The sequence below is a fragment of the Nothoprocta perdicaria genome, unplaced genomic scaffold (assembly GCF_003342845.1).
Source record: "Nothoprocta perdicaria isolate Ctin4 unplaced genomic scaffold, notPer1 scaffold_27, whole genome shotgun sequence".
NCBI classification, from domain to species: Eukaryota; Metazoa; Chordata; class Aves; order Tinamiformes; family Tinamidae; genus Nothoprocta; species Nothoprocta perdicaria.
In genome coordinates, this window is record NW_020455499.1 from 5406536 (window position 1) to 5413814 (window position 7279).

A 7279-nucleotide genomic window follows, 5' to 3' on the forward strand; every position below is an offset into this window, starting at 1 on the left:
TGTATAGTTCTCCTCCTCTTCTACAAAAAGGTTCAAAGAAGGGCAACAAAGACAAAAAGAAATATTGAATTGTCTCCTTACCTTGACTGGGTAGACAAGGACTTATTCTACCAGAGAAAAGACAACTGAAAGAGAATTTGATAGAAGCCTGTATAATGCGTGGTGAGAGCAAATAGAGATTGATTATCCAGGGTCTCTTTCCGTACAGGAACAGGAGGTATCAAATGCAATTAGCTGGGAGCAGATACGAAGAAGACAAGGGAGCTGCTTCTTTTGTATCTCATGTGGCTCAGCTGTGAAGCTCCATGCTGCAGTATGGATGTGCATGCTAAAGGTTACAGGAACCAAAGAGAAACCAGACGTTCAAATTCCATACTCCTAATTTTTCATAATAGGTATATGTTACCTTTTTTAGAACCTTCCAACTAGAGAGCTCTCTAAAATACCTCAACTGTCTTTGCTGAGATTGATCCATCAGTGAGTAGACGYGACAAACAATTAACCTTTGTTTAACTAAAACTTGCTACACTTACAGAAAGGTTGTTATCAAGTTCTCTGTCTCAAGTTTTCTTTTTCTAAACCTAGTATCTCAAGTCCTTTTTGTTCAAAGTTTACATTTTCTAAATAACTTATTCCTGTTGTTTTCCTGTGTGCTTTTCTCCAGTTTCTCAATTACTTTCCCGGGACTGAAGCTAGTATTCTCCCTGCTCTCATTCCTGTGTTTGAAGTACCTCTTTTTACTCAAGACCTTCTTTTCCTTGCAGTGGAAGGGGGGGGAAAAAAAAAAAGACAAAAAAAGGGACTTTTTTTTTTTCCTAGCAAAAGTGTCACATTCTTGATTTGCTTTTTCAACTTTTTCTACAAGCAGCCTAACAGCTTGTTCTAGAGTATATACATACAGCATTCTGTACACAGTTTTTTCTCAAGCATAGCATATGGGTTGTGTTGGGTTGAATTTGAGCTCTTTGATTTTAGTTATCATCTCCCAGTTTACTGAGAACATTTCAAGTTTTAGTTCTCTTYTGTGAAGTGACTGTCCTCTTTCCTTTGTTTGATATCCTATGCACCTAGATGCAAATCATGGTAATTTCCTGAAAACCACATCTTCCTGTTTTCTTAGGGAGACACAGCAACACTTTTCTAAATCACTATGGGCCTACATTATATTTGCTCCCTTATCCAGAAGGCAAGATAGATTGTCAAAGAAAAAATACCTTGGTCTGACATAATGACTTTTGACAAATGCAGTTTCTTTGGTTTTATTACATGCTTTTTCTTTGCTCACAAATTAATTGTTTAATCATTTCTTTGTTGAAAATTCTGATTTGAAAAGAGGTTGGTCTGGACATAATTTTGCAAGTCCTCTTGGTCTATCTAGGCATACAACCTTTTGCTATTTTCCAGCTTCTGTTCTCCAACTTATTTGCTCAGGAATTGCTGTCATTCATTCTGAGAGTATCAACAGATAAACTTTTGGGAGGCATTGTGCTGTGCATATGTTTTTCTTATATAATACTCTTTACGATGTTTTACACATGTTCTAGCCTGTGATGTTGTTCCCCCATTAGGATGAACATAGCTAGCTGCTTGTTACAACTAAACTTTTTTTAAAGATTTATTTGCTTTCCTTCACTGTTAGATGAAAACCTCTTTGTTTTCCTCTGGCTTTAATGCATTTGCAGAACTTCTCTTATTTCTACCAATTTTTACCAATTTCTAAATAAAATACCTGCTTCTTCTCTGATATACTTTCTAACAAATTCTGTGCTTTGATTCTCTCAGGGCTTCCCAAATTGTCATCAATACACTTGCTATCCAGTTAGTACAAGATGTTTTCTTACACTGGCATAGTTAAGAGAACAGCTTAAAGCTTCCTAGATGCTTTAGGACCTGTATCCACACAGAATGTTCAAAAGATATCTGATCACTTAGTGCGTGCATTGGTAAGGATTGTTTCCAATTTGCCTTGAGCAATGAAAGCCCTAGAGCCAGCACTATCTGTTTCTACATAGCACGATCTAAAAAGCTGCAGAGAACATGCATGGTGCACAATACACAGAAAGAATGAAAGCCCCTCTCCTATTTTAATGAACAAAGCATTCTAAATAGTGCTGGAGTCCAAAGGCACCATTGTGCTCTTAGGCTCTGGAACAACTTCAATAGTGTAAGAGTTAAGTAAATTATTTAATGGCTTTCTTTGTTATAAAGGAAACATAATCGCAGCTCCACTGGGTAACACAGTGAACAGACACGATCAAAAGCTTTCTTTCTGCTTTGTCTACTGCACCATCTGCTTATTCCTTCCAGAACTTCACTCTGGCAAGTGACCCAATCTTTGCAATACAGCCTGGCACATAAGTAACATTACAGAGTATTTTGTTTATGTGTKTATCTGCACGTTTAGATCTATAAATATTCATAAAGTGACTTTTAATGAATGAAGTGTACAGCCGCACCATATTTAGCTGTAGCTATTTGTGTCCTGAAATCTTATATCTACMACCACCACCATCAGAGGAAGGGAAACAGAAATATAATTAACATTTCTAACATAGTGATAGATCGGTCTTGATAGATTTTCTAGGATTACAGGGCTACTTTTTGGAATCTTGAGTTTCTAGTATAATGAATAGACTAAAATCCACAGATAAGGATCTACATATATGACTAAGATAAAGCAAATAAACCATAAACCATAAATTCAGTGTAAAATAAACTTGCTTTAGAGAGGAAGTGCCTGTTGGAAAGGACTGACTGAGCACAAAGACCTGTGAACTTTGTCAGTGGGAAAGAGGACATATGCTGACTTTCCGGTTTCTAAATTCTTCTAAATTCTTGATTACCTTTATTAGTATCTACCTTACCAGATAAAAGGAAAAGTGGTACAATTAGTTAATAAATTGGATTTTCTAAGTATACTTCTTCCAGTAGCAACCTCTTCAGCCACTTGCTCAAGATGCTTCGCATTYTTTTTGAATCAAGAACCAAGAAAAATGTCAATAAATACATCAACCTGCTGTTGACATTTCTCTGAAATACTCTGCTAGCCATCCAGGATGCCATGGGTCAGCACCCTTACAAGTGTGTAGCACAAGAGGGCTTCAGGTCTCTCTGATTACGATAGCAAAGTGCATAAGGTGTCTGAAACCTGCAAAGCACTGTTTACAATATGTACTTGAATTTTGAACAGCTGTTCAGTTTGACCATGTTTGTGTCCCTTTTTACTCGCTATTCACAAACATTCTTGATGTGCATGTTGGGTGGTGAGTTTACACAAATATTTGAATAGCTGTGCAGCATAAATCCTTGAAAACAAATAAACAACAAAAAAAGTGTTTTGACCTATGATATTTTCCCCTCTGTTTTCTTTATTTCTGTTAGCCTTGGCTTCCCTAGGTAAGTTTCAGTTGTGCCACACTGGGAAAAAAAATCCTATTTCGTGATGTAGGTACTAGATTCATTTGAATAATACCTTGGGAATATTCAAAGTAATCATTTTTTCAATTTCCCATTGTTTTTTTATTAGAAGTTGTTAGCTCAAAGTGTCTAGCAAATGTTTGCTGAAAATTGCATTGGGTCACAAAGAGATGAGTTAAATTATCCACGTACAGTAAGTATAAGGAAAGCATCTGGTGTGTTTTCATGAAAGTCTTCCTTATGAAAGACTCTGTCAGATGCTTTAAAAGTGAAAATCTTTTGTTGTACCTGGATTTCTGTGTGCCTCACAGCCACCCAAGGTCTACCAAGAAGTGATCTGTTTGCTGGTTGTTATGGAAYTGTAAGAAGCAAGAACAGGATTTTTATTACTAAATTTGGATAACAATATATTCCACTGGATGATGATAAAGAMGCTTACCATCATAAACTCCATGGAATAATAGCACAATACACGAACACAAATACTATATATCCATGTGCAGTGACAATATAACCCAAATATCGACACAATAGACACTGATTTGTGAACAGAAGTCTTAATGATTTGTCATTTACATGATAAAAATTCAAGGAAGCTTTTTCACTGATTATGATAAAAGAAAAATAGAGCATTTTTTCTTCCTTAACAGCTTGTCTTAACAGAAGTGCAGAACAGAAGTGAGTATGGGCTGCTCGAGTATGTTCTGACACAGAACTGAGGTCCGGATTTTGGATCTACAAAATCATAGAAAAACAAACTGTTGATTAAGAGAGTGAAATATAACTGGAATTTATCAAATATTTAGATTCTCAGATACTCAATTAAACTAGTTCTGTATGTATGATGTTTCTACTATAGAAGTGAGAGAGAATTAGACAAAATCTTCTGGAACTTCCTCACATAGTCTGTACAGGACTGGCTTTGATGATGCAGCAAAGAAAGCCCTGACATAGATTTCTAGGAAAGCATTTGTAGAAGTAATTTACACTGTTTGAGAAGCCATAAACCTATCTGCTTCTTTTGCTGACATGCTATGCTGCCACTATTGCTTAAAGCTGATGTGCTAATTTAAAAAAAAAAAAAAAATTAATCAGACCTACCTAAAAATACAGTTGTGTTTGTTGTTTCCCTGTTGAAACAATAGATCAATAGCCAGTTTGCACTCCTAATTTCATTTATTCCAATGCCATTTCAACATGTTATATATTTCTTTTCTTTAAATGGCCTGCCTGATAAAAATGGCTCAAATATTGGCTCCAGAACTATTTGAACAGCAGACAATGAGCTGCATATTAATTAGTTTTATTGCAAAGAAAATTGCATTGTCAATCATTGTTACTAACGGGTAACAGCATGAACTTACACTAAGATAAATGATTATTCTTGCTAACTAGCAAATATTCTGTTTTGTAATGCATAGTTTCTGAAAGACAAATATGTAAATGCAATAAAAAAGCTGTATTGTCTGAATTCTTTCATTTCATAGGCTGTCAAGAAAGATGAAGATGAGAAATAATTAAAAGTGAATAAATAATTGCAAATACTGACCAGAGAACATGATGTTGCTAGTTACTGCTCTTTCTGGGTTTTATTCAGYCCCCTGGCTCCTGTTACCTTTTTCTTACTCAGGATTGCAGACCTAGAAAGCATATATATTAACATCTGACCTGAAAATTATGAGGGCCTATGAAGTATGGAAGGATAGGATAGGAAAGCATAGAATAGGAAAGACATTTGGACAAAGGATGTAGCTGTTTATCCAAAAAAGTAATAGTGAGAGGGAAGGAGGTAGGAATACCACTTTCAAACTGAAACAAGGCAATAAAATCCTTAAAAATGTAATCTCTATTATTGTGTTTGATCCCTTAATTAGTAAAAACGTAAGTATGACCAAAAAGCACCAACCCTACCCTATTAGGCAGGCATCCTGTAGGCTATCAAAGCCAAGGCATCCTTGGTATAAACTGAGAAATTAATAAATATACCACTTAGAGATATTTAACCTGACAAATGCAGTATGTAGGTCCCAATTTTKGGGGAAGTATCGAGTTTATGAACAGAGTAACTTGCCAAAGTGCATGGCAGACACAGGAACAGAAAATGGTTACCAACCAAAAAATTAATTGTATAAAGTATAAAGATGTCTTTCAAACTATGTAAAGAAAAACTACTAAGTGTTTTGAGCTGTTGGAAAGTTAGGGTGGATTCACTGTCCATCTACCAGAAATGTATCTGCCACATCCAGCATGATTCAGGTCTTATAGGAGCTCTGTATCCTCATGGAGAGGCAAGTGGAAGCCAGGCTGGATAACCCACAGAACTGATGATTCTATTTTTATTGTTAAACACTAGATCTTCCCCCTTGTGTGATGTCCAATGACAGTTTCCACTTGAATTTACAGGCCTCATAGCAGTGGAAGACCAGCTAAGAAAAGGCTGTATAACAGAAACTTTTTTTTTTTTAAATATATGTATATATATATATTTTTCTGTGTGGGATCAGAAAGGCAAGAATTACTTGCTCATGATGAAAACTTTTGTGGGAGTATAGGATATTTCTAATAGATATGACATACATAATAAACTTCCAAGGAGCTGCTTATAAAACAGTTACCTGAAATAAATATTTTGAGCTAGGGAAAAGCTAGTCTATCTGAGACAAGCTTGTATGTGACAACCAAAGCCACCCACATTGTGAACAGAAGAAATATCTTTAAATACTTATCTTGCAATCAAAACATGAGGCGGCTTTCTGGAGACAGGAAAGAAAATTTTCATGCTCAAAAAATGAGACAGTCTACAAAGTACACAGGATTTGTGGTAGGGAGCAGAATCATCTCTATTGAAATACTTTCCTTCTCTCTGGTGCCTTCCAGGCACAGCACTGCCCTGCTCCTCTCACTACCTCTTTGGCAGGAAGCTGGAGTTCCTCTTTCCAGGAGTCAGCAGGAGATGGAAAATTATTTACCCAGGTTTGGCATTTCTGTGTTGCTCTGCACTCGCTGTGGCACGAACAGCATCCTCTGGTGAAGAAGGGTTTAGAAGGTGGCTGGAAACAAATAAGCAGACACTTAACTCACAGCATGATTTATAAGAATATTTTTTTTTCTATACTGTCACTGTCATCCACAGTCAATAAGAGATTTGCCCAGGGCAAAAGGGAAAACAAAGTCCAAACATACAGCTGCCCTCTGAACTCTATAGAGGCTAAATCACCTTTTTTTTTTATTCTGGAAATCTTCAAGGGGCAAGGGATTTTGCAAGCTGAATGTAACTTAAAGGATATATGAGGTTTTCCTAATGCCTTTCCCCCAGACCTGAGGCTGCAGCAGTAGTGTCTGTGTTACCAGTCCCCCTGTGTGCTTGTAGCAGAGACTGGCACACAGCCTTTACTTCAYAGCCAGGTATTTTTGCTATAGCCTTGTCACAGAGCTGCCTTGTGAAGGCTCAGTTTGTCCTTTCCACGGGACAAGTTCAGTCACACAGTATATTCTTCTCAAGCTTTTTTTCCACAATTATTTCCCTGACTGTCATGTTTCACTTCTAAGCTCCCACTGTGTTTCAGATCTAGCCCTTTTTTATGTCTGCCAGCAAATTATTAAAAAAAAGAAAAACACTTTTCCTTAACAACACTGCACAACATTAACAGGAGGGGAATTGAAAAGAATGTGTCTTTTTTTTTTTCTCTCTCTATAGAAAGACTTTTTCACCATGCTCTATATTAAATCTCATACTATGACCCTCACGACTGCAAGATGAACATAATTATGTTAAAATTGAGCAATGCTACCTATAAAATTATTCTTTCCCATAAAGTCTTTCTTTCCTCAGTAACTGCTTTGGAAGGAGCTCCTCTGCCTT

General features: G+C 36.5%; 1 long non-coding RNA gene across 1 annotated transcript; it reads right to left on the reverse strand.

Annotated features, from left to right (window-relative positions):
- Positions 1 to 3896: 3896 nt before the first annotated feature.
- On the reverse strand, positions 3897 to 5053 carry LOC112948610. The gene is made up of 2 exons (XR_003249660.1): positions 4967 to 5053; positions 3897 to 4152 (listed from the first exon to the last, which is right to left on the reverse strand). It is a non-coding gene; the product is annotated as an uncharacterized LOC112948610 (long non-coding RNA).
- Positions 5054 to 7279: the final 2226 nt, after the last annotated feature.